General features: G+C 43.1%; 1 pseudogene; it reads right to left on the bottom strand.

The window, feature by feature from the left end:
• Positions 1–365: 365 nt before the first annotated feature.
• Positions 366–26,125, bottom strand: LOC100726298 (large ribosomal subunit protein eL6-like; annotated as a pseudogene).
• Between the last annotated feature and the right edge of the window lie 1,421 nt (positions 26,126–27,546).

Here is a 27,546-nt window from a genome sequence, read left to right as displayed (position 1 = left end):
TCTCTTTTCTGCTTTCTCTTTGTAAAAAAAATTAGTTTTAATTGACACATCATGGTTGAACATGTATATATGGGGTACAGGGTGACATTTCAATACATGTGTATAATGTGCATTGGCAGATCAGGCTAAGTGTCATATTACCCTTGGTTCACCTTCGGAAAGTAATTAGTGATCCCTCAGTTCGTCTTCTCTTTAGAACTGCAGTTGGGATTGCTTTCCCTGAGTTGACCCAGCTTATAAGTGGATCCGATAGCACTTTCTAAGAGTTCAGTGTGATACCAGAGGAAGAGCAATGAATGGCTTAAATTGGGAAGATATGAGATTAGTTCCAAGATTCAAATTTAATTAGGTTCTTGGTAAGAAATTTAGTACACCAATTTGTGACGGTAAACTCCATTTGTCAGAGCAAAAACAGATCTCATGTAGCCCCAGAGCTGAGCAACAGCTTTGATTTTTGGTAACATCTGCGAGTCCACCACTTTTTGATCGCTCTTGTGCTGTGAAATCTGATATCTCTCTTGCTCAGTGTCAAAATCTCCCGCTCCTGGTGTCTGGGTTTTCACAACTACTTCTTCTTCTAATTGAATTAAGCATCAGTGAGGTGTTTGGGGATTTTCATGTTGCTGATACCAATTTTTGTGGAGGTGGCAATGATAAATTTCTGATGTGTTCTATGCAAAGGAACACGATTAATGTTAAGAGGCCCAGTCACAAGTAGCAAGCCACTGACCAACTGCTTCAAGAAAACCACTCCTTGCCTCTGTGGTGCCCAGTGAGGATGATCAACACGGTCCCAGAAGTGATGATAGCTTGCAGTTTCCTCACACACTGACTGAAGGGTTTTTTTTTTTTGCAGTGGCTCACAGCTTTCAGGGCACATCTTCAGGAGGGTGGTATCTAGGCATTTTTTAAAGCGTAATCACCGGGTACCATTCTTATCACCACCAACTGGTTTTGTGGCAGCATTGAGAACCTTCTCATTTTTCTTCTTAACCTTGAATTTAGCAGCTGTGTACTTTCTTTTGTACAAAGCCTTTGTCGAATACACAGTAGATTGTGAGTATGTGACAATTCCTCTAACCAAGACAATGGTTTCAGCTGCAGTGGGGCTGCCCCTCTTGGACTTTTTAGCTTTCACATTACCCTTTACCAGTGCTGGTGGCATCAGCCTTCTTGGCTCCAGATTTCTTCTCTTTAGTATCTACCTTTTCAGTTTTTTCGCCGCTATCTTACAAGATGAGAAATAGATTAATGTAATTTTGAACAAACCATTTACTCTCAAAGGACTGCTGAGGACCAGCTTGACATGGTGCAGAGCAAGCAGTGATTAATGTTAATAAATTGGCACAAAAATAAATTGAGTCTGTCCTAGGCCTATGTGACTTGTGGTGAGACTCATTGGTTGGCCTACAGACAGGTTAATCCTTAAGCCGACAGCCAGAACTGAGACTACCAAATGGCCTGTGAAGCCCAGTGTCTCAAAGCAAGACAAAACAGCAGCTGTAGTCTTTGACTCACCCAAATTCCTTCTAGTCCAATAGTCACAGTTAGCAGACAATCAGGTTACCAGTTAACCGTGATCTGTTCCTGTGAGCCAAAAATGCATTGTTCCTCTATCCTTGAACCTTGACTGCATCGGTAATTCACCCCATCACTTCCTGCAGACCACCAGCACATCCCCCCAATCAAGCTGTGCCTAATAAAGGCCAGGAACATGGTGTCTCACGGTCTTAGTTTTTATTGGGTTTTGACACTCTTGGTGTCCTTTTTAGGTAAAATACGCATCTTGTCTGTGTTGTATTCTGTCATTGTACCCCTAAGACTGTGCAATGATACAGAAGATTGGTGGTCCTAGGCCAGGGCCCTGATAAGGATCTTTTGTTTATATTTACTTATGTATAAAAAGAGAGTCTTACTATGTTATCTTAGCAATCACAGACAAATAAAATACCAAAATTTCCATTGTAGATTCCCAGATCAAAGTCTCCTTAGAACACGCATGAAGAGAGGTGAGATTGAGAGGGAACTTAACTCTTGCCAAACAGGGAGATGTGAGAAGTAGGTACAGCATAGTATGCACTTACCTACCCTCTAAATCCCAAGGCTGGGAAAGAGGCAGAGCTAGTGAAGGGCTCGCTTTCATAAGATTTGTTTTTTAACAGTGTCAGTGAAACCAAAATTCAGCTGGGAAAGCCCCAGACTCCAACCAACAAGGAAGAACTTAATGAGACCTAGTAATTATCTAGATTTTAGAGTGAAAACAGGAAGCAGAGCCAGTTATACCTGGCAAGTAACCTGAAGTCTTAGTCACTGTGCTGCTGTGAAGATGCTTCTTCCTGGCTCTTGCCCAAGGGTGTCATGGTAACTACAGGTGTGCCAGACAGCTCTTCCCTTTACCACATCAACACATCACCACATCACCACACTGGAGCTCTTTCCTCTGTGTACTACAAGACCTGGGTTCTGGGAACAGGGTTAACAGAATTTCCAGCTACCCAGAACCCAAAGGAAGGGCAGAGCAGCGAGCAAGGGGGAGCCTAGGGGAGCAGGGTCATAGATGCTTTGCTATCTACCCTTCCCTTTTCCCTCTATCCAGAGCTTGCCTCTAGCTGGATTCCTGAAGTGTTTGTTTTCTATTTGGGATGGGATTGGTGTAGTTGTGTTTCTTTGTCAGCTTGCTTTATGTGAGGGAATTGTGGGATGAGATGAGAGGACTGGGAAGCAATATAAGCTGTTCCTTTTCACTTTCATTTGGATTCAAAATTCCCATTGCTTTTGTCTCCATCATCTTATGCTAGGCCCCTTGAGGTCATTTTCCAGTGTCAGTCAGAAGCCTTTGTAATATGAGAACATCTTTTCTTTTTTGGTTGCTTATACTTCAGACTTGCCTCAGATTCCCTATAAGTCATTGTTATCCTTTACTTTTCCCACAAACTTAATTCCCTTTTTGAAAGTTGGAAGGAATGAAGGTAGTTATTGACCACTAAAGAACTGACCAGATTGTGTAGTTTCCTGATGGGTCCACCTGAATGCTGATATGGGTGGAAGTCACTACACCCCTGTGACTCCCTTTTCATGTACCATAATACTTACAAAATACCTTACCTTGTTAAATATTTAAATAATATGTCTTCCAGCCAGGGAAACTGAGGACCTGTCAGTCACATGGAAGCGATGGAACTGGAGGTCTTTCCACTGTAGCTGCCTCTCCCTGGGAGACCGTGGAAGGGGTGATGAGGAGGGAGGAGTGTGTGGGAGGTGGATCATCTCAGATAGGAAAGTGAGCATGTGGGCTCCTGAAAGTGAGGGTCCTGTACGGACTGTGTTCTTATGGACATTTTGAGCTGGAATAGTCGAGCAGCTGTCCTGCAGATGGAGCTCTGCAGTCCTCTTGATCTTCCCAGGGTTTGGCCCCTAAAGCTTTCTGAGTTTAAGGCAATCCTGTAGGCGAATGTGTTGTTTACACCTTCTGAGAGGCAGCAGAGGCCTGGCTCTAAGCCCAGCTTTGCCTTCTATTGTTTATATGGTCTTCACTAAAATCAGTAACTTCTCCCAGCTTGAGTTTCATGATCTTTCAGAGAGGTTGTGAGAATTATATAAGTTAATAAAAGTGTAAGGGCCACCTATGTTGTTTTAATGCTTATTTTTGGAAATATTCTGGTTGAGATACAAAAATTCAGAGCATTGATTCCAGAAAGATATTCCTCAAAATTATTTTGGAATCTTTAAACCAAAGTGTCACCATCAAGCGTTGGGGGAAAAGCTGCCGTGAATTTCATATAACTTTGAGGGTGTCATGGATATAGGGTAAAGGATGGCAAAACAGCATTAAAAGTGAGGCTGGCCCTTTCCTGCCCCATAACCAGCCTCTTTCCCCTATTTTGCTATTTGAAGAGGATGCTGTGTGTATTTGTATAATACACAGAGAGAATCAGATTTGAACAGAGCCGAAGTACTTTCTGAAATCATCTTTGAAACAGGATAGTACTTTAGAAAATCAAAACTTAGTGAAGATGGAAAAATGAGCAAACCAAGTACTTCTTACCCCTGGGAGAGCTTCAAGTGCTGTTGCCAATTGATTTTAGGATCGTGACAATAATATTGAGATTCTTTGAGGATGGGAGCAACCTGATAAAGCTCTTGAAGAAGAAAATTTTTATGTGAAGTATTTTCTGGTCAAAATTCTCTTTGGATACCATTCTTTGGTTCATCTTTTGTTCCAGCCTGCTAACTGGTTATTACAGTGATGTGTGTGGGCAAATAGGGAAGTGGTCATGGTGACAAGCACTTCCTGACTGCGTTCAGGTGTATGATTCTGTTTCTTTTGCCTCCTTCTTTTCCATTCCCAACCCTGTCAAACACTGCACTTACAATGCTGTTTAGCCTTTTCATTGAGATTCCTTTTGGGGAAGAAATGGGAGCAACCACTCAAATGCTGTCCTAAGACATCAGTCATCTTCAGGCTTGAGTAAAAAATCATGATTATTGAGTCTTAGCACACATTTAATCCAACTTCCCAGACATCTGAGAGCTAGATAACTCCACATTTATACAATTGCACTTTGTCCCATGTGACTCACCCCACCTCCATTCTTTCTTTTTAAAAGTTTTGTTTTTTGGAAAATATCACTGAGAGAGATGTCTGGAAATCTGAAAGTAATAGCTGTTGGAGGCCAAATGGATACATTTTCATCCTTTTCACCCTTCCTGGGAGACTGAGAGAGATGCTTGATAAAAAGTAGCTCTAGTTTTCATTATTGTATGTTTTAAATAGCCTGGGCTTAGGCTCTTTCACAAAATCCTCTTTGGACCAAAGTCAGACATGCAAATATCAGTTTAAACTAATGCTGGAATGGAAAGCAAATGAGTGAGCCCTTGAAGCTCACTAGAGAGGTTGGTGGCCTTTCTCCGGCTTGCCCACTCCCTTTTCACCTTGACTGGCCTATTTTCCTGGAGATCTTTCTCACTAGGGTGAGCAAAGCTCAACACAATAAGCCTCTTGCTGTGTGGAAGTGGGAAAGGAATCTGCTTAGCCATCCATGGAAATGCTAATGAGCTGAGATGAATTCTTCGCTTTGATGATGCTGTTAGAACATATTTTTACATTTCTTTATTATAGGGAGACAGTGAAGTACAGTTCTTTTAGAAATACATTGCTTCTGTTGTTCCCCTCACCACTCAGCAATAGATTTATATCAGGGGGAGTGGAAATATTTTAACTATTATGGAGATGGGCCTCTGACATGTTTTGTTTTGTTTTGTTTGCAAGGCTTGATAGAAAGCATTGCTGTGTTATGGATGGTTCTGGCCCTCTTAGGGTACCAAAGTCTCTTTCTTACTTCTGAATTGTATTTGAGGAAGCTGCCTTTCTACTTGCACATGGCTTGCTTAGGAAAGTGGGGAATAGCAGGAAAAAGTGATACTAGCTTTCATTTCTAGAATACTATTTCTAGCTTTTGTTGATAGCTGAAGAAACGTAATCTAATGGCTCTAGGTAGTAACCTACCTAGGGTGAAAGAAGTTCCTAGTTCATTGTCATGCCTAGCTCTCCTAAGGAAAGATAGCCTTGTGGAATAATGTATGGTTGGTCCAATGTTTAAGATTCACAATCTCAACAGATTAAATGAGTTTAAGAAAATGGGAATCTGCTTCATATGACAATATAGAAGGAGAAACTTGTTTAAGCAATGGGACTAGAAAAAGGCAAGATTTTAGCAGAATGATAACCTGAGCACCTGTTTCCTGTAGATGCAATCAACAGGCCCTAGTGAGTGGCTTTCAGACTTTCGTATCTTGGGGCTGGCTGGTTACTCTAATTATGTGAAATCTGGGTGGCATTCAAAATCATATTCAACTTAGTTATTAAAGTATCCAAAGTACAGGGAAAGGGCTTCTAAGATGAAGGAGCAGAGGGCTCAACCCTAGTCTGTTACATTTGCCCATTGACTCTTTTGCTTTGAACCTTCAAGATACTATCTGTAGGGTCACCAAGGATAAGTTCCAGGACTTCATACTCACCCAGGTCATTTTCCACATTGGATTTGAACTTTAGTAGTGGAATGAATGAGACAATTACATGAAGGATGATTTATGAGAGGTTGTGTACTTGCTGGTTGTTACAGTTGATACACTGTGTCAACTTGAGAAGTTTAGAAGTTTAACTGAGACTCAGCGGGAAGACAGGGTTCTTACTTTGTAAATAAATATCCTCTTCCTGTACAAAGGAGGGCAAGGAGATTTTGTGCTATACTCGCTCTGAAGGTGGTGGTGATGGCCTGTGTACAATATAAGGAAGGACAAGAGGCTTACTTTGCTCTCTTTTGCTCTGGCTGCTGCCTTGAAAGGTTGCCCCAGTGCCATGCCACTTTGCCTTGCAGCCAGCTGATTATGCGCTGAAACCTCCAAAAACTGTAAGCTAAATAAACTTTTTCTTCCTTAATTTTGGGCATCAGATACTTTGTCTCAGCAATGCGAGAAAAGTAACCAAGACACTGGTGGAGTGGAAGAATGCAGAATCAGGAGACAGGAGAGTGTTCATTGTGTGGGGAATCATGTAGGCTCTTGCTAATCCTTGTAGATGGGAATGGGAGTTGAAGCAGTAGAAGGTCTTAGGTATTATTATGAAAGTACTTTGTCCTTTCTGGGTAAAGAAGGAGAATGTCAGCTAAGAAACATTTCTAGAAAATGACCCCATTCATTTATTCCTTCATCAGCAAAGATATACTAGGTGTTAATATGGCAAAATTATAGGTAAACAAGATATGAAACACCAATTTTTTTGGCTCTCAAATTGTGTCTGATTATTATAGAGGCATAGTCTATTGTGCTACAAATTACTTTTGAATGTAGTCCCAAGAAAGCCTTGTCTCTTGTGAAGAAGTGGTTTGCATTCTCTTTTTTGTGTATCAGAACTATGAGGCTTTCCAGATTTCTATTTCTGACCAGTGAATTAGCCAGGATTCTAGATTGCAACCACAGAAATCAATTCTGGCTATCTTGGGCAGAAATATGAGATTAGTTGAAAGGATATCTAAATCATGAATTTACATTCAAGGCCTGGTCTTACCACTGAGTAGCTCAGGGGTATTAGGCAAGTTTATTTCCTTTCCAGATTTCACTATCATTTAAGACTGTTGTATAATCAAAGTAGAGCTAACAAAATGATTGTAATGCTCAAATTTGGAAAGCAGACAGGAATTAAGGGAATGTGAGAGAGGAAAGTCCTAGAAATTTCTTTTCATACTGCTGGGACCAGGGTGAGTAAGATATTTCTGTGCCTCCACGAAGCTGACTTAATCTCCCAGATTCATGGCCTTGGAGGATGTTGATTGGCTTGAGTTCAGTTTGAAAATTTAGTCCCTTTGATGCCCATAGTGGAAGGGCCATTCACTCTCAAATGTAGTGGGGTAGTTTCCCAAAATAAGAACCGTGAACCAGTAGAAAGAGTGGTAGGTGCTGGGTAGTTGTCGGTGTCGCTCCCGGCCGGCAGGAAAAACACACGACAGATTCTGACGGTGTGCAACCTTGTCTTTATTTGTCTCCGCGTGGGCCCCGCGAGGCCTCTGCTCTGCCACCAGCCCTTTCTCGCCGGTGGACTTTCTCTATCTCTCTCTGTGCTTCTCTCTCGTGGTGGGAGAGGCATTTACTTTTATAGGGTAACAGTGGCCAATCAGTTCAAAGCGCACGATGCAGGCTGATTGGCTAACATCAGTTGTTGCTAGGCAGACTATCTTACAGAGCGGGTTGTTTACCAAGCAGGAGATAAGCGCCATCTTAGCACACTCGATGGGAGGGGTAATCTAGCTCAGGCTTTGCTCTTTCTTACAGGCCTCACGTCCGCCAAGTAAGGCGACCGGGCTCAGCCGCGGCTCCCAACAGGTAGTAACCCAAAAGGATGACTGGAAATGCAGGGTAAAACTGATAGTCAAAGACAAAAGAAGGATCATTCTTTATGAGGAGCTGATTGGCTCTTTTCTTGGTTTGATATTTTTTTCTTCCTTTCCTTTTCATTACCCTTGTTGTATAACATTCTTTGAGTGGCAGGTAAAGTAAAATTTGAAGAAGATAAATGACTTACTTTAAACTAGTAAGTGGTGGAGCCACATCCTGAGTTATATCTTTTGATTTCAATTTCAGTCATCTTATCTTTCCCTAGAAGTTGATGCAATGTGAGGTGGAGAATGATAATGTCAAGAAAGGCACAAAAAATTGCTAGGGTTGTTTTGAAGGGGAAATATTTCTTCAGGTTTGGATATGTTTGGACCATGTAATTCGTAACAGAAAATGTTTTCTTTCCTGAAGGAAGAGTACATCTGTTCTCTCTTGTTAACCAACTTACTCACCAGCACAGAATGTTCCACTATTGCCAGGAAGACTGCCATGGGGAATCTGGGAAGTGTTTTCTTCTACAGTTTTCTCCCTGGTGAGTCCGCAGGTCTGTGTTTGGACTATTTCTCTCTCCAAAAAAAGACCTATCTCATCAAATTACATCAGACTTTAATTTTATTGCTTCATTAAAGAAGTGTTTTTCAGGGGGCACTCATATAGTCATTATAGAACATTTAGACAACACATAGACTGGAAATAAAAATAATTCAGAACCCTACTGCTACACATATTTTTTTGGTACTTGAAATTGAACTCAGGACCTTGCACTTGCTAAGTAGGTGCTTATGCTTCTGAACTATATTCCTGGTCTCATATTTTTATATGTATATATTCATACTTTTTTTCTAAAAATTAGAGTTATGATATACATAGTGGGATATTCTTTTATAACATAATATAATCTTGTGAGCACCCACTTATGATGTACAAAAATTTTAGCACTTAAATTCTCAATTCCATTCAATTTTCATTTATTGTATATCCATTTGAGCCTACCACTGTAGATCAGAAATTCTCCCTGCCTTCAAAGATCTACTTTCTGCACTTTTAATCTATGTAAGGAGGAGAAAAGGAAAGGGTCCAGGAATCAAAAAGTCAAGAGAGCAACCCTAGCACCATGACTTCAAATGGGTGATTATCTTCCTATCTTCAAGTTATCAAGTGTCTGATAGAGTTATTTCCAAAAGATGAAAAATATTAACAAAAGATGAGAAATATAAAATAAAAAGCGGCCTTTATTCTGAGAACACGGAGAGAGATGACCGGCAACCCCACCGCTGGCGTCCGGCGATCTCTCCGGCGGACACGCGGCATGGGGGCCTGTAAATAGCCTCGGTTTGGGGTGGAACCTAAGGCGGGCATTAGGGATACACAGGTAGCCCATTGGTCCTAGGTTTGGCGCCATATGTAAATTCCCAGGGGCGGGAAGATGGCGTCACAGGTAACTTCCTAGGGGCAGGGCAAGATGGGGCTTCCTGCTTCCGGTTGTGGCTTTCCTGGCTACAGTGTCCTGCCTGGGCCAAAACCTTTCATATCCCGTCTTATGGTTATTATTATGAAAAGGGGTGAAGATTTCTCTCTTTAACTACTTCCTGCTGGCAAAGGGCGCTGTACTGGAGCCTAGGGGAGTCGACGGGATGAAGGTTGATGCCCAGGTAGACGCTGGTGCCAGGTGTTTTGGCCAGGACAGCTTCACTGGTGAATGCACGTATGTCAGACTGGAAAAACAAAGAGACAAGATGTTATGAGGAGATATGGCACTGTCATATTTAAGGACCCAGGTGAGGTAGAAGGAAAGGTGCCTTTGATTTAGACATATCATTCTATCAGGACCATGTTGAGGTAAAAACATTTCCACGGTGAGGCAGAATTCTGAAAATTAAACATGGGGTTAGGAGGAGTGGAGTTATGAGAGGTGATTACTCCCCCATCTGAAAGCATAAAAGTTAAGACGGTAGGTTGGTGAGGCTTGTCTCTGGTATGCATGATGTTGGAGTCTGTAGGCAATACTGTTAAAGAGTCCTGCTGTAAAAATGATCATTAATAGAATGTAAGAAATTAGGAACCAAAATGGATAACAAAACATGACTTGGCCTGTTAACTGTGGCTGCGAGGCCTTTGTGAGACGGAGACGGGTAGGCGACAGAAGATGAGATGACCACTGAGAATGATCAGATTTAGGGCTGGAAAGGCACCTCTTAGCCTGAGCGATGTGAAACCAGAATGGCAGTCTAGCAACTTTGATTTAGGCATGGGTCGCTGCAACCTGGTTGTAGTCCTTGGAATGATTTGCTGTAACAGAACTTTAGCAAGTATGAGAAAGGCTCTTATGCATCCTGAAAAAGTATAAACCAAGTGAGAAGACAAAAATGTATCTGTGTCTTGACTAGGGTTACCTGAGAAATTGGTGAATAAGAAAGGAAGGGGGTGGTCTGTATCACTGAGGAAGGGTCCACCAGCAACAACAGGTAGGAGCTGTTGAGGCCTCAGTGTGTCTAAGTCAGCCTGTATAAAAGGCATTTTAAGATTTAGGACTGGGACCTGCACAAAATAGGCCCTGTTTGTAAATGGCATAGGTTGACCATCAATACCCTGTCATAGAGATTGAGGACTTAATATAGCAGCCTGAATACTCAGGAAGAACTCTGTATATATGGCCTCTATGTCCACAAATATAGAGAATGTCTTACCTGAGACTTTAGTGCGACTTGGAATCTGAGACGGACACCTTAAAGGGGGCTGTTGTTGCCCTGAACCCCCTCAGCCTCCAGCAGCGATTTTCTGTCGGTGACGAATCTGGCAGTGTCGACATTTCCTATGAGGGCTAGAACTTAGGATGGCTTACCCACTCTCTGGTGGCTAGGACAGTCCAGTAGCCCTGGAGTAAGGTCTCAAAGAATGCCAGGATGGGGCATTTTCTTGCCCAGTATCTTCTGCTGCATTTGAGCGTGGTCCATGGAGGGGGCAGGCAGCTCCACCTTGTGTAGGTTTACCTGTCTCAGAACTCCAAGTGTCACAAGTGTTAAAAATATGAAAAACCATATTAAGATCTCTCTAAGGTTTGAAGGTCAAGTTTTGCCTTTTTGTTTGGGATTTGGACTATAGTAGAATTAAGTAAGTATGCAGGAATTTAATATTGGCATTTTGGATTAGAGAGCAGGCTTTATCTGGATGGCATACCGCTTTTTTTATAGGGTGACACATAGAATTAACAAAAAAGCTTTAGTCTGCCAAACAAGGCTTTAATGGAAACATTTTGCAGTAAAGGTTTAGCAATCTTATGAATAAATCTATCAAAACTGATCTAATATTGTCAAATTTGAACACATTTACTTTTTTTAAACCTGTTATTTGCAGTAGTATGAACCAAGACAAATAAAATAAAACTTTAAGAAAACCCTTGTCTTGAAATACAGCTAGTGGTTCCCAGCAAAAAGGAATTTATTACCTTAGTTGTTAAACAGGAGATTGGTGAAGGCTTTGATTGATAAACAAGGCTGGTAAAATTATCAGGTGACCAATAACCTTGATTAAATGGTTTGAGAATTGTAATAAAAAAGCATCTTTTGAGCGGAGCCAAATTGTAAAAAAGCATGCCTGAGCAGAGCCGCTGAGCTGCTGTTTCACTGTGCTCCGGCAGAGCACGCCCAGTGGGTGGGACAAGCGCTGGGATGTAGCGCGCAGGGGCGGGCTCGGACAGCCCCCGGAAACGTGTAAGGTGGCAGCGGCGGCGACGAAGACGACGCACAGGGGAGGGAGGGGCTGGGACAGCGCATGGGGGAGGGGCTGGGAGGCGGCCCGACACAGTGCGCGAAGCTGGAACTGCTTGCAGGGCGCGAGGATTAGAAAGCCAATTTAGGAACACAGCTGGGTTTTGATTAGCTTCCTGGACCTGTTTTAAAAGTTTGTTATAGTTAGTATGCTTGTCCTGCTCTGGCACAGCTATAGGCTCAGAGTCATTATAAACGTCCTTAAAATGTAAATCATAACAATTAGTAATAAATTTAAATTGCCTGATATAATTCTGTGGGTCAACAGAGAGGCTACCTAATTTATGGACAGTCTGGGATAGATCAGAAAAGGAAAAAGACACATGGATGTTAACAAGTTCCTTGGGGTCAGCTTGCTCCCGAAGCAGTAGCAGAGCCTGAGGAGATTCCGGAGCAGAGGGCTTTTGAGCAGCCATCCTTCTGGTAGGCGCATGTGAGCAATCATCTGTAGAGTGGCTACAGAGCTGCTGCCGGTCACCCTGGGAAACATGAGCAGATGGTGTCTCACTGTGTGCCTTGCAGCTAGAGGACTGCTGTCGGCAGCACAATGAAGCGTCATGTGCACTGCAACAGGGCGGCTGTTGTAGTCCACAAGAGGAGCCACAAGGAGACGCCTGTTGACAGTGAGGGCCCTGTAAACATGGCGGCGCCCTGTCACGTGACCCAAAACATGGCGGCGCCCTGTCGCCATGTGGCCCTCCGGAACATGGTGGCGCCATGCCACGTGGCAGAGGGTTGCAACATGGCGACTGTTCCCCGCGCAAGCTGAAACAATCACGCGACCTGCTGGAAGGACATAGCGACCGAGACCTAGTATGGTGGGCAGGTGGTGAGAATGCTGTAGGGGATAGAGAATTCTCAGGAGAAGTCGGAGACTGTGAGGAAGCACTAACAGAGGGATCAGAGCCACTGGGAGAGTTATGGGTCCCAGGAGAAGGCGGGGGAGAGGATGGAACATCGGGAGATAACTGCGACACAGAGGGATTAGAGCTGCTGGGAGAATTATGGGTCCTGGAAGGCGGAGAGGGAGACGATCGCACAGCGGGAGGTTTCTGCAACAGAGAGGGATTAGAGCTGCTGAGAGAATCAGGCATAGCGGGAGGAGAGAGTGGTCCGGCGGAAGAGAACGGCAGGGAACGAGTTTGGTGGTAGGCAGGCGGCGGCTGTGAAAACAACGGAGGGCAGGAAGGAAAAGTTTGCGGCGCAGTAGACTTAGCTAAAAGTATCTCAGCGGGAGCACAAGACTTAATGAGAGATGGGCGTGTTCTCAGAATAAGAAAGGCTTGGACATAAGGGAGTTCTAATAACTTGTTGCCAGCTTGACAAAAATCATACAAGTTCCTGAGAATGCAGGGATCAAATGTTCCTTGCCGAGGCCAAGGCTTGCCGATAAGCGGGTAGGTTGGCCAGACCTCCTGGCAGTAAAAAGTTAGTTGTTTAGTTTTTATGGTACCTTTAATTTTTAGAGTACGTAAATTGGAAATTAGGCATTTTAAAGGCGTCTTTTGGGAGTTAGAAAATACGTTCCCCATGACTGATTCAGGCAAGAAAAAAAAACCGGAGGTCCAGAAAAAAACCGTCACTTAATTGTGGTACCACGCGGCGGCTACGGTTCCAAACCGTAAACTCCAGTCGTCACTGAGAGATTTACGAATGGAGTCTACGTGGGGTCAGTAACAGTTTTGCCCGTGAAAGCGCAAGGCTTTAAGGGAAGTGAGGCATTCTTTCAGTGTGGGCGGTCCCAAAAATCTCTGCTTTGGGCTATCCGAACCCAAAGAACGTGAGAGATTTTGTGGGCGCAGGTTTGCCCAGAAAGAACCCTGCCCTGGGCGGTCCTAAGGACGTGAAAATGCACAGACCCACGCAGACGGGGAGAACATTCCACTGGGGCTGCCCAGTGTGAAAAGTTCCCCGGGGAGTGCTCACCTGAAATCAGTCTGGCCGATGCGGAGTGCAGGCGGCTGGCGACAGGAACGTCTCGGGAGAGGAAAAAGCTCGGGATTAATCCAGGATGTTATCTGGTTATCGGCTAGAAGACTTTGGGTATGTGGCCCAAGAGTTAGTTGCCTGCCGATCGAGTCACGGCACCAAATGATAGAGTTATTTCCAAAAGATGAAAAATATTAACAAAAGATGAGAAATATATAATAAAAAGCGGCCTTTATTCTGAGGACACGGAGAGAGATGACTGGCAACCCCCACCGCTGGCGTCCGGCGATCTCTCCGGCGGACACGCGGCATGGGGGCCTGTAAATAGCCTCGGTTTGGGGTGGAACCTAAGGCGGGCATTAGGGATACACAGGTAGCCCATTGGTCCTAGGTTTGGCGCCATATGTAAATTCCCAGGGGCGGGAAGATGGCGTCACAGGTAACTTCCTAGGGGCAGGGCAAGATGGGGCTTCCTGCTTCCGGTTGTGGCTTTCCTGGCTACAGTGTCCTGCCTGGGCCAAAACCTTTCAGTGTCATCAGGTAGTCTTCTTCTAAAAGTGGCTCACCGAATAAACGTTACTGAGTTTTGAGTTGCTCATCTCTCCTGGAGGTGGACTCCAGGAGAATTGAATGAAACAACCAGATAAATGGTGACAAAGTTTATTTGAAAAAAGCCAAAGTGAAGAGCCAGGGAGCTGAGGCTGAGTAAAAGAGGAAAAAGCATGTAAAAGTACACCCTGAAAGACACAGGGTGGGCTATCGTGAGGAAAGCCGTGATAGTGAGCTCTTTATGGCATTTCTGTCCTTTTCTGCTGTCCAAAGCTCAAAGAAAACTCCCAATTACTTTTGCATATAGGTCGTGAGGAGTGGTGCTGGGATCCCATGCCTCAGGCTGACATCAGGTATAGGTTGTCTTACTGAAAACTTGTTTGTGTTCTCATGGGAAGTCTGTGTGCAGGGCTTTGGGAACTAGTCTATGAAGGTGTTCTGGGATCTTGCAATTAACAGGTCAGCCTATTTCACCAGCCAGCTTTGCCACACCCTAATCCCTTGTCTCACAAGGAACTGAAAGCATTTCCCTCCCTGATTTTAAAGAGCAGAGGCCTGAAAACATTTCCCTCCCTTACCTAGAAGAGTAGAGGCCTATGACTTAGTTTTTCATGGAACTCTACCTGAAACAACATCATTCTGCAGGGATGCTGAATATTTTTTAAGAAAATAAGTCATTGTTTGTGAGAGTCTCTCTGGTAATATTAAACAGGATCCATGGGGATGCATCTCGCTTGCCTCTCTTTCCAATCCTGCAGCCTTGGAACCCACCGTGAGCCACCTTATGCATCATCTCACAGTACTCTCTGTTCTCTTCTGTCCTTGCTGTCTCCTAAGTTTTACCATTGGGTGCTTTTGCCTCTTTTCTAGAATGTAAGAATACTTGTCTTAAGAGGAAGAAGAAAGGGTAAAACTCTAGGAAATTAACGTTCTCTTTAAGTAGCAGGTGAGAGAGATACTACTGTGAATGCTTATTCTTTAATCTTTTAAAAGTCTTTCTAATGTCTTGTGTCTCTGTCCTCTTGCGTGACCACTGGCAATGGTGGCCATTATTGGCACAGCCATCTAGAAGGAGCTGGGGGGAATTTTGGCTGAATAGAATTGACCCTAAGAAATCTGCAGCCACGCGGGATAAGTCATGACCTTCTTCCACACATGGGCTAAATGACAGCATATCCCTGAGTTGTCCTTGATGTCTGTTTACATTGTTCCCCAACCCCGTCCCACTGGGGATGCTACAAAGAAAGGTTAGGATCACCTTTTCTTGTCACAGGATGGAAGCTCTATCATCTTGGATAACAGGCCCTAGAACTTGCAAGGAATGGGGTGGGGTTAAGGATAATGAGGTTGGTCTCTGGGTTTAGATTTTAGCACTTTCTTCAGGGTTCTGCTTTCCTTGACAATTGGAAAATTGCCCAAAGTAAATATGAGAAACAAAGTGGCCAGAAAGCTGGGAATGTCAAATTTTCATTTGTTTATCCCCAGTTCTTTCAGTTCACAAGAGAGCAGGGTAGTAGTTAAGCAGTCAAGCTTCATAGTCAAGCAGACCTAGATTTGAAGCCAGCTTCTGCCATTGGTCAACTGGCAAAGTTACTTTATCTTTTTAAGTCCAGGTCTTTTTTTTTTAGTCCCAGGTCTTTGATGCAGAAATTTGGAAAATTAACTTGACTTAGTCATGTTCCCATCACTAGACACAGTATCTACTCTCACAAGGTAAAGGAGAGGCTTAGTTTAACTTACGGTTTTTAGAGGATTCAGCCCATAGCTAGCTAGCTTCAGGGTATGATGGGAAGGTCTGGTGGAAGAAAGTGGCTTATATCATGGTAGCCAGAAAACAGAGAGAGAAAGGAGGATCCAGGAAGGGAGGTAGCCTTTCCAGGCCGTGCCCCCAGTCACCATCTCTCCCTTCCAGACCCTATCTCCTACTGGCACACTTAGCTTTGAACTCCCAGTGGATTAATCCATTGATGAATATGGTGGCCTTCCAAAAACACCACTTTTGACCCTGCTTTTGGGAGTCACTCTAAACCTAAATCATAACAAAACAGCAATTTCTACAGCAGATGGTGAAAGGGGGAGAACTGAGAAATACATGCAGTGCCTACTCAAGAGTTGGCTGGTATTATTTTTCTAAAAACATTATATTAGGCTGTGATGAAAACAAAAGGAAGTGAGGTATAATCTAACCCTTAGATAGTTTCTCATAGATGATCATAGTGCAGGAAATGCTAGGCGTGGGGAAAAGAACTGGGAGCAAGGAACATATAAAAAGTGCAATCAAAGACTCAAAAGGAGGATTGATGGGGAGAGTGTTCACCCAAAATGAGACTCAGTAGTGAAAGTTGAATGTAACAGCTAACAGTGCTTTTAGACAGACTCTGAGCATAGGGAGGAAAGGTGGCAAAGAGACCAAAGGGATGGATTAAAATGAGAACAACAACAAGAAGCCAACTTTCTACCAGGCTGATAGGAGCCAAGATGTAAGCAGAGGAGAAGAAAAGTGAGAAAGCCAGGTATGCTGGTGCATGCCTGTTATCCCAGCACTCGAGAGACTGAAGCAAGAGAATCAAGAGTTCCAGAACATTCTGGGATACCCAGAAAGACCCTGTATCAAAAAACAACAAAACAGGGCCAGGGGTTTAGCTCAGTAGTGTAAGCGCCTGCCTGGCAAGGGCGAGGTTATAAATTCAGTTCTTGGTACCAAAAGCAAGCAAAGAACAAAAAAACCCAACTTCCAAACAAAACAAAACAGATAAACTAAGACCAATAAATAAGCAATCAGTTCAGTTTAGTTTGACCCCACTAGATATGCAGATGTTTACAGATTTTTCTGATGTTTTGATTGTCTTCCTACATATAACACTTGAAGGTCCCCCTGGTTTATTTTCAAGAAGGATGTCAGAAGGTCCTGCTTGCCCCTCACCATTGCCTTGGAGTTTTCTTGGGGGTGGAGGTGTGGAAAGAATGGTTCAGAGAGTTGCTGGCACAACTTGCTGAATCCCAGGGACCCTGATTGGAGCAGATGCCAGCTGTGTGAACTGAGTCTAGACAGGAAAATTGTGCTCTAATCTCTCAATCCTCCTTTCTCTCCATTCTCTGTCAATGTGCTGTCTCTGTCAACATTCTCCCCACAGGAGCAGAGCTGGAAGTGTGCAATCAGCAGCCACAGTAGCTACAAAGAGGGTTATGAAATCTGCTCAAAAATAGCCTGCTTGCCCCATAGGCATGCAAAGCAGCTCGGCAGCCAGCGCGAACGTGTCACGCAGCAGATTTTGTTCAATGTTTCCAATGACCTGCCACACTTAGGGGCTAAGGAGCTTGGCGCTGGTCAGAGACACCCAGAGGGGGCCTGAGTCCATGGGTAAGGCCCAGTGCACAGCCGTGAACATAGTTCCTGCCCTTACAGAGGCAGGACACAGCTTCTTGAGATCATGTGCGAGCCTTCTGTCCTTACCTCTCCTGAAACTCTTTGGCCTGGTGACATTTATTTAGGTTAAAACTTTGAGGTCACCTAAGATTAGCTAAGGCAGGAAGCTAAAAAGTCTGACTCCTGCTCTTACAGTCGTTTTCCTGCACCAGCTGGCTGCCCCACTCTCAAGGCTGGGATGGTAACTTTTTACAGAGAGCACTTGGTCAAGGAGAGCAAGAAGACATGGCTGCGACATTTCAGAGCATCAGGGAAGGTGGAGCATGCAGATGGGCACCCCCTGTCTGCAGGTGACCTGGTGAGAGACGAAGACCCTGGCAATGCCATGGTTGTCTCCTTTCACCTGCAGTGCCAGTGGCTGTTGTAATCTTGGGCTTAGTCGCTTCAGTGCTCTTGCTTAGCCCTCCCTATGAAGAGAGAAGATGCTTTCTTCCTTGGACATCATTCTGTTACAGGCAGCTGAGCTAGTTAGAAATAGTATAGGCAGTCAGACAGAGCTAGGCCCTCAAAGAAGCCGGCACAGAGAACCAGATGCCTGGTGACCTTGGAGGAGACACACGCCTCTTGCTGTAGGCCAGATCTCAAAACAGAAGGCAAAACAAATGAAACCACACCCTTACGTATAATCCTTAGGGATTAAGTCTGGATCACCTTGAGAAGCCAGAAGTCACCATCCCAGCCCTCTATGGGAGGAGTCACTGATACCTAAAGGATGCTCACTTGCTACGTGGCTCACTTCCCCATTTGTCCCTGATTTGGTCAATTTTACCTGAACAATTTAACTTATTGACTATAGCTCTGTCCCACCTCGTGCCTGTCTACCTTGGGTGTTCCCAGTTTTCTCCAACTCTACACCTATCTCACCTCATGGTTTTACTCTATAAAAATCCCGAGATAATACATACTCTTTGGCAATCCATTCAGGACCCCTTCTGTCTGTCTCTCTCAGGAAGAAGCTTTCTTTTTCTCAGTAAATATTTCTGTTCTTAACCTCCATTGTTCCTAAAATTCATTCTTTGATTTTAGGGAACACAAACTCATACCAGACATATAGTAGGTTGGGAGTTTCATTCCCCTATATGAATTTCTGAAGGCAGGGCTGGCCTTCACTTCACTGTGTGTCCTTGCAGGTAGAATTGCAGTGAACTCGAAGTGATGCAGAGGTCCTAGGGATATTTCTGTCACCGGTGATTGCTCTTTAGTTCTAAAAAGGCAGGGCAGGCAACCTATCCTCCCATGGGAAAGAACACTGGGCTTGAAGTCAGGAGATTCAGGCTGTGCGCCAGTTCCATCTTGGTGCTCTCTGGGTTGCTGAGTGTTGCCTCGGTTGAGCAAGGCGAAGATCTATAGCCCAAGAAAAACCATGGGGCAATTGTGGTGCTGGCCTGGGGGCAGCACAATGTGCTGAGGGCAGCATGGAGATGTGGGCAGGCTACAAAGCCAACAGTGTTTTCTCTGTGGGAGCCTGAAGTGAACTCTACTGCTTCTCACCACCACCCAAAGCTTCCCTTCCCTTTTACAAGCAGCTGATTGGCCTGGCCCAAACTGGGTTTCTGTTTTGCCTAAATGACTCTCTGGTTTCTGCTGGGAGGAAAGCACCACTGGAAGTAAGATAAACTCTCTCATCTCTGGTGCTGACGAGACACTAAGGTTGCTTCTGTGAGTTGAGCCATCTCCTTGAGTCCTGTGTTTTGCACCATTTTATGGGACACGCAGAACCTTCCAGGGTTGGGTCCAGTCAGCAGGATCCAGGCAAAACATTTGAGGTCACCAGTCTACAGTACTTAAAGGACCCAATTGGTCTGTGTATTACATTTGAGTCTACACTCGTTTCTGAGGGGAGTGGGTTCTATTTGAATCCAATGACCTTTACTGTTTCTTTTAGAAGTGTTTTTCCTTCAGTGGCTTGAGCCAGATCTTAAACTCTTGAGTTAGGAGGGACAGACTGGCTTCCACAAGTCTTGCTCTAGGAGTCAGGTACAGCTTCTGGCTGGTCCCTGAATAGTTCCCTGTGCTAATTTCTGCTTTAGTTCCGGTATGAGCTGTGGGAGCCAGAGGTGGGGCGATGTAAGCCCTGACCCTCTTTCACATCGATACTTTGGAGAAACATGTGGAAGACACAATCTGACATTGTGGCTCTTTGAGTAACAAGGAAAGGTGTCTTTTTATAGAGGGATATCACTGAAGTGGGGTCTTATATGTGTTTCCAGAAAGTGTGAAGGTTCTGACCTCCTCAGATGCTTTCTGCATGTTTCCCTGCAGGCTGCTCGGGCGTGGAAATCCTCCTCCTCCCACAGACCTGGCAGCTGCTCAGGCTGAAAATAGTAGGTGCTTTGCATTTGCATCACAGCATGAGCAGGGACTCACGTACGCACGCCCTGGCGTGCAAATGTGGGCTCAGGAGTTGTTCCAGGCACCAGTACTGTGAGGTGAAGCTCTGGTAGCCCAGAGGGTGGAGGAGCTGAAGGCCTCTGTCGTAGGGAGCTCTCACCTCCTTCCTGCGAGCAGTAGAGAGAAAGGAACTACTTGAGCCTCATAGCCAAGTGTTCTCACACCTGCACCCTGAGGCAAGCTTTGGAAAGAAGAGGGAAAAAGCAAGTTTCCTATGTTTTTGTTTTAAAGCAAAACTTTTGAAGTTCTCTCTTTAGTTCCAAATACAAATATTTAAAATGCTTAAATAATTTCAGGAAAATAAAAATGTGAAAGCAGTATGTTAAATAGGCTGCTGATGTTGGCAGGAAAAGAGACATGTTCTCTTTCTGCCCTTGGTGCCGGTGCCATCTGCTTCTTACTTTTCCTCTCACTTCCTGGCTGTTGTTTCCCAGGGCCCTGTCCTAGGTACTGGCATTGCTCTTTCTTTCTTTCTTTCTTTCTTTCTCTCTCTCTTTCTTTCTTTCTTTCTCTCTCTCTTTCTTTTCTTCCTTTCTTCCTTCCATATGTTTATAATTAATATAATATATTGTATATATAATGTATATATAAGTACATATATAATATTATATATTATTGCATATATATTAGTGTATATGAATTCTACAAGCATTGGATGTTATTGTGACATTTTCATGCATGTATATTATATCTTTTGAGTATATCCACCCCCATTATCCTACCTTACACCTACCCTTCAACCTCCCATCACCTTCCTCTTGTCTAGTGGTCTCCCTTTTACACAGGAAAACATATCCTTAGAGATTTAATCCATTTATAGTGTCTATCCATCTATCCACTCATTCCATTTGCATTCTTTAAAAAAAAAGACTCAATTAAAAAGATCATTGTGGATATGCTAAGAAGATTATTGATTTATTTGCATTTCCCCATTAGGTCCCTGTGCCAGGAGGCTCAGTGGAACAGTTGAAAGATCTTAGGTCTTGGAAAGGGTTGGACTTAGCTTTGAATCTTTGTATTTGTAGGGTTGTGGGTAACTTGCTAGATTCTCTAGCTTCTGAACTGAGTGTAATGCAGTACCCACTTTGTGGGGTTTCTGTGAAGCTAGTGTATACAAAGTACCAGGAGCATAATAAAAGACTTGTACTGAAAAGGAAACATGCTAGAGGTATAGTGAAAGGATTGACTCAAACACAGCACAACCCTTCAGCTCATGATGTTCATTTGGTTTGTCTTTGGGTTACAGCACAACCTCTGGTCTCTGGAGCACTGGGTATGTGGAAGGTTAGCTGGGCTGTGGAGCCCTTCATTTAGACTCTTTAGACCTGCATGAGACGGATAATGTTGTCTACTCTCAGACAGAAATGGGACTAAAAGTGCAAACTTTGCCACATTTCAAACTTACAGCAAAATTTGCTCAAATAATTTCTTTAATGTTTATACAAAATGCTATAAAAATAAACATAGCAAACTATTCAAGAGACATGTCAAGCTTGTTGACCAATATGTTTGTAGGGAGTACAATCATTTAAAATCTTGCCCCAAAGCCACAGGAAGAATGAGCTGGTATCTCATAGCATAGGGGAAAGGACCTGAGTAGGAGCCAGGGGACCTCAGGAGATGACCTTGGGTAAGTTACTTACTTTCTCCACATTTTAGCTTCCTAACTGTAAAATACAAATGTTTTAATGACAATAGCAATAGTTCTACATGCTGTGTCCTTCTCACGTCATTATAATAAAAATCAACCAAGATCCTGCATTTTAAACTTCCTTAAAATGTGAGTGTCAGCCTTAGTTGTCTCAGGGACATGTTGCAGGGAGGTCTTGAGTCCATTCAAATGCTGTAGTCTTTGTTGGATGAGCAAGCTGTGGGTGTTGGCACCTGTGCTTGAAAAGATCTGGAGAAGTACTGTAGACAAAGTTTCTATCAACTTTGGTAGTCATAGGAAGGAGGCTTCTCCAGGATAGATAAAGTCAGGCTGAGAAGGCCAGTGTCATATCAAGGAATAGATTCAGGGTTCCTTTGGGCCTTGGGAACTGTGATCTTCTCTCCTCTTGTTTTATTCTCCCCCTCCCATGTGTTCAAGTCTGTGTCTTGTATGAACACAGCCTCCTCTCCTCTCTGCTCTCTTCCCGCATTACTACTTGATTTGATCTCTTGAATGAGGTGCCTGTGGCAAACAATTGGAGTGTTTTATTATTGGGTTGAGGCCACATCAGTCTACGTTAGCCAGTTTTCTGTTACTATAACCAGTACTTCAGATGGTTAATGGGAAAAGGTTCATTTTGGCTCACAGTTTTGGAAGTTTCTATCCTAGGTTGATTAGCCTTGTTGATCTTGGGCCTGTGGCACGACACCTTGTCATGGTGGGGAGTGTGTGCAGAGTAAAGCTGCTCACCCTTGGTGAGGATGAGAAAGAAGAGGAAGAGGAAATGGCTGGATTCCCACTATTCCCTTCAAGGATACACATTCAGTGATTTAAGACTCACTAGGCCCCCTTCTTAAGGTTGTACCACTTCCCATTAACACAAAGCTAGGAAGCATGCTTTGAACACCTGGGCCTTTGGGGAACACTTACATTCCAATCTCCTTGTTAAGGTTTATATCTAGATCCCTCCCTCCCCAAGCATCATGCACTCAAACCTGGGGCTTTTGAAAGGCATTTAGATTATTGAGGTGGGATAGTTGATTTGCTGTGAGAACAAGGGTTTGGGTCAGTGGAGACAGGTCACTGAGCATGTAGTCTGGAAGGATTTGTCTCCCTTTCCAGCTCCTCCTTTTCTTCTCTCCATCCTGGATGTCATGAGGTGAGCAGTGTCAGGGTTGGGGGTGGTGATGAAGGGATATTTTCACGGGTGAGGTCCCCAAGGAAAAGAAAGCATCTAGAGCCAACATAAGCAACAGCAGCAATCAAAAGTATTGTTTGGCTTGTATATATTGGCAGTTATCAAGCATTACATTCTTCTGTACTGTCATAATCATGTAGTGCATTCATGATTGTCTCCACTAACACATCCTTGTATATGTGTATCCATTGTGCACATGTGCCAGACAGTGGGCTCCTGTCCTTATGGGTCCGCAAATGCACTACTTTGAAGCAATCTGCTGTGGCTCCCCACAAGCAGCTGTTCTTCTGCAATGCCCTTCTGCCATGCTGTCCTGCTTGAACCAGTTGACTGTGGACTCCACAAACTATGAGCCAATTAATCCTGTCTTTCTTTATTTTTGTCCCAGTGATGAGGAAAGTGACTAAGACATTTCTCTTAGTTTCTTAAGCATTTCCTTGCTTTCTGTTCTGGTTGCTTTTTTTCTTACTCCCTCTAAAGGCAAATGTTACCCCCAAAACCTGCTTCAGAACCCTTTTGTCCCCCTGCTCCCTAGTGCTTGGATAATTGTGGTTAGTTACTGGCCTCATTACATGTGGTTGCATTTCCACTCTCAAGCTGCACACAGTGTTTCAGCCTGTTACGGTTGAATCCAGAATGTCTCCCGAGGGCTTCATGTGTTCTCAGGTGTGACTTGTGGAAAGATCACATCATGAGGACACTGTACTCATCAGTGGAATCATCTGCTGTTGAGTGAGTTCAGCAGCTCACTGTGCTGTTGGGAAGTTGGGTCTGGCCAGAGAAGGCAGGTCACTGGGGAGGGCTTTTCTCCCTCCCTGCCTCCTCCCTTCTCTTTCCGCTTCCTGGATGCCATTACAGCAGCAGTTTTACTCCACACAGGCACTGCTACCATGCTGTTTCTGTATCTAAACATGCCAAATATGGACTGAGACTACTGAAATTTTGAGCCAAAATAAACCTGGCCTTCTTTAAGTTGTGGATGTTGGGGATTTTGTCCCAGTGACAATGAAAGTGACTGAGATGCAGCCTCTCTAGCTATCTGCCTCCATCTTCAGCCAACTTTTAGAGAAGAAACTGTCATATGTTGGACTCATCATTCTTTTCGTTTCCTCCTCTGACTTCCGCTGTGTCTGTCTTTCTGCACATAGCACTATTAACCAGTCTCGCCAGGCATGCCCTGGTTTCCTTTGGGACTCCTCTGTCTTCTCCTTTCTGCCATTCCTTTATCTCATGAGTTATTGGCTGCGGGGGACAATCTTTCATCTGTAGTTTTTCCACTTCTACTGTGCCTCTTTGAATGTATGTATAGCATTGAGAAGGGACTGGAAAGACACATTCTGGACTGTTGGCTGGTTAGTTCAGGGGAAGTTTATGGGAGTGGGGATGAAGAGGAATTTTGTACTTTGTTTAGGCAACAGCTGTGAAGATAGTGAGATTCATTATGATGCCCATTATGACTTTTATCTACTTTTGAAGACCTACAATGTCTCCAATGTTTTGGTTTTGTCGGTTTTGTTCTTTACTGTTTTGTTCAATTTTATTACAACTGATGATATAGGCAATTCTATTAGAGATAGCGGGAGGCATTATGGTAACCATTATTGATCACCTTGTATTATGCTTTTACATTATCTATTATGTCCACCCTTTTGATTTAATTTTGTGACTTGAACAATTATTTCTAAGATGACAATATGTAATCCATTAACTAGTGATTTCCTACTGTTTATTTTTTTCTGTAAATCTGTATAACTTGTACCCTTTCTCTGCTTTTTTTCTCCTTAAATAAAATTTTTAAAAAAAGGAATTTTGTACTTTGAAATGTACGATTCTATACTTTTTACACATTTAGTTGATACATGAATTCATTGTTGTATGTTTTCTGTATTAATAGATTTGTGTAGTGACTAAATGATTCCAAAACAACTTTTAAATATTGGAATTGGTTCTCTGCAAGATAGCCAAGACTCCATAACTGGAAATGTTTAAACGAAGTTGGATAATTCAGCACTAGGGTTGTCATAGGTGTTCTAAAAGGGATTCCCGCATTGAATGGTAAACTAGAGGCTCTTGTCTGTGTCAGTAGGATTAGATTCAGCTTCGAGTGATGGAAACTCAAAATAACACAGGCTTAAACTATATTAAAGCTTTTTTCTCTCTGAAGTAAGAAGGTCCAAAAGGTAGTGAACCCAGGATTTCTGAGAGTGCTCCACAAAACTTATTTGAAGGAATCTCTGAGTCACGTCATGACTTCTACCACATGGCTTACTAAAACTGCTAAAACTTCAGCTATCATATTTGCTTTCCAAATAGAAACAATAAACAAATTAGAGCATGTCCTTTAAGGACACTCCTTGGGAATTACTTCTACCTGTTCTTCATTGCTTAGAACCTAATCACATAGGAATATCTAGATGCCACTGTGGGTAGGATGGGGTATACGCTAGCCCAGTGACCCATGGCTATGACAAAATTTGAGATAAACATCTTGAAAGAGGAAAGATTTAGTTTGGCTAGTGGTTTCGGAGGTCTCAGTCCAGGATGAGCTGGCTCCATTGCTTTTATGCCTATGGTAACACAGAAACATCATGAGAGAGGCTATGGTTTCTGTGTTTGGGGAGTTGCTTACCTCATCTGCTTGCTGTCAGAAAGCTGAGGTGGGGGCGTGATATAGCTGCAAGCAGATATAGGCCCTAATTTCATACCACCATAACCTACTCCTTTCAGCTAGACCTCACCTCCTATTTCCATCACTTCCCAATAATAATAATAATAATAATAATAATAATAATAATAATTATTATTATTATTATACAACCAGACTATGATCTCATTAATTGATTAATTTTTTTGATGAATTTAGAATTCTTATGATTCCATCACTTCTATAATGGTCAAAACTACTATTGTTTACATTGAAACTTCGTAAGTTAAGTAATATAGTCAAATTATATTGCTCAAAAGTAGCAGATCCAGGACTTGAACCAGAGCTGGCTGATCCTAGTCCCCTTAATTTCTACACTGTTTTTGTGGTTACATACTCTCTGCATTGGCCAGGGTTCCTATTTGTAAGTAAAGGGAGCCAGCTGTGATGCAGTTAAGAAATGTATTAAAATATTGGATACTTCACAGGATGATTTGGAGAGTAAGACACCAAATTTAAAGCTAGGAGGGGGAAAAATGTACTTTTATTCCCTTTAAAACTAGCGCCTTTGCCCTGGACAAAGAAAGAAAGCTGCCTGTCTCTTGGGATGGGAAAGCCGGCATATAAAGGAAAGCTATTCCCTTTCTCACCAAAACTCATAGTGGAATTTCTCACTCATAGTGGGATTTCACAGACACATGACTTCTGCCACATTCCATCTCCTGATTTCCTTCATTTTAGGTTAAAAAAGATGAGTAAGTTGAATTTGATTTTCAAAAGTTTTGAAATATTTGGTTTTATCTCTGGCCAATTTTCTCATCAGATTCCTTCAAAAGCAGTGGTATTATTCCTCCAAAATACATTTTTGTACTATAACCCCATAGTAGGTGTGTGAGGAGGAAGAATAATGTGCTCCAGGGCCACCGGGTCAGCTGATCCTAGGTGCCTTAGCTGCTCCCTTAGGCTGTGAGCCACAGTGGCCATGCTATCCAGGCGCAGGGGCCAGCAGCTGCTGCAGGCTGAGAGGTGGCCGAGGAGAAGGTGGACTAGGCCTGTAAAAGAAAACAACCAGAGGCGGAAGCAGGTCAAAGAAACTTGGGCTGAGTTTGAGCAGTATCATCTGCAGAGGGACAAAGAGTTCAAGGGCAAAGAAACTGCATCCCTAGAGTTCCATGGCAGCTGCAGCAGTGGAAAAGGGGACCAGGAGAAGATGGCCATCCTCCAGACCTGCTTCCTGGCAGAACAGGAAAGATGTCCTGGGTAACCACTTGGCTTTTGTCTGTGACATCTGGCCAGAAATCCATGAAAGCTACTGAATAAATGGATAGGAGAAAGAAATGTACCTTGCATGGATTGGCATTGTAGATGCTCTCATGGAATACGAAACTTTAGCAAAGATGAATTCTATTCTTATTAAACACATTAAATTATTTCTTATGTTGTATAATAGGTCCCTTCACCTTGGAGAGTAGCATACCTAGCTTTTCTGGATAAATAGTTTATAATCTTTTTATGTCATATTTCTTAGGAATTTAGGTTTCATTCCTATTTCTATTTTTATTCCTATTTCTTAGGAATTCTTAGGTTTAATCTTTTTATGTCATATTTCTTAGGAACTTAGGTTTTATTCCTATTTCTTAGGGATTCTTAGGTTTAATCTTTTTATGTCATATTTCTTAGGAATTTAATGAGTATATGTTGTCTGTTTTCTACACCTTTTAAATCAAGCAGCACGTATAACAGTGTTGATTTTTTCTTTCTTGAATTTAGTAGGGGAAAAAACAATTCTTTAAAGAAAAGAAGGGATTAAATAACTTTTTTCACCTTATACTTTCTTGAATGTCAGGTTTTATCTATGAAAAAGTAGTAAATAGCTATTTGTAACTTGTCCTAAGCAGCAGGCAGTTTTAAAGTAGTATATTCCAAAGAAAGATTAGAATAATGAGTACTACTTGTTTGAGCCAGCCTTAGTTTTTCTTAACCAAAATTACTAGATGAGCTGGGTATGGCGGTGTATGCCTGTAATTCCATAGCCTGGGAGGCTGAGACAAGAGGATCATGAGTTTGAGGTCAGCCTGGGCTATGTAGTGAATTCTGGGC

This window comes from Cavia porcellus, unplaced genomic scaffold (genome assembly GCF_034190915.1).
Source record: "Cavia porcellus strain 051 isolate PalLab524CR breed Dunkin Hartley unplaced genomic scaffold, mCavPor4.1 scaffold_1, whole genome shotgun sequence".
Classification (NCBI taxonomy): domain Eukaryota; kingdom Metazoa; phylum Chordata; class Mammalia; order Rodentia; family Caviidae; genus Cavia; species Cavia porcellus.
This window is presented reverse-complemented; position numbering and strand designations above follow the sequence as displayed.